Consider the following 865-nt stretch of genomic DNA (forward strand, 5'->3'; position numbering starts at 1 on the left):
CATTATTTAAAAACAGCACTCATCATTTTCTCATTTCCTTTATCTCATTCTAATTTGTTTTATTTTCCATGCCAAGCATGGCTAAAAAAGATTCATGGAATATTTGATTTCCAGCACTTACATGAAACATGACTGACACAGAATTTTCAAATAACTAGAGCAAACTGAAAATGTTTCAAGGGTTGTAGGTAAAAACAGAGGGCTCTATAGTGGATCTGGGAGCCCTAGTGGCAGAGTGGACTCCCTACGCAAAGACCTGATAACCACAGGTCAGCAGTTCAAAACCACCAGCAGGTCCACTCAAGAAAGAAGACACTTTCTAGTCCCATAAAGGATCACAGTCTCAGAAATGAAACCCACAAGGACAGTTCCATTCTGTCCTGTAGGATTTATTTGAGTCAGAATCAATTCAATAGCAGTTTGGAGTTTAGAAAGAGTGGGTCTACTTGAATTCAAATCCTAAGTTTACTACTAGGCTCATTAATGAACTTTCAGATTTGGGCGCAACCCCTGGGTTATGTGTTGGGCTGTTAGCTACAAGGCCAATATTTGAAACCACCAGCTGTTCATGGGAGAAATACAGAGCTTACTACCACTCCCATAAGCAGTTAAGTCATGGAAACCCACAGGGGCAGTACTACCTTGCCCTATAGACTGTAAGTGGGCATTGACTGATGACAGAGTTCTTTTTTGAGATTTCAGTTATATCTATAAACCTCAAGTTTGTTATAAAGTTAATAATGATAACAAATCCATTTTTAGTGCTTAATATGTGTCAAAACTGTCTTACATATTTTACATACACTAAATTATCCTGCCCAGAAAATACAATAAAGTCTCTATGAATTTGAAATTGGTATAACTT

Source organism: Echinops telfairi, unplaced genomic scaffold, assembly GCF_000313985.2.
Source record: "Echinops telfairi isolate 266 unplaced genomic scaffold, ASM31398v2 ScPeMD7_1;HRSCAF=3_0, whole genome shotgun sequence".
Classification (NCBI taxonomy): Eukaryota; Metazoa; Chordata; class Mammalia; order Afrosoricida; family Tenrecidae; genus Echinops; species Echinops telfairi.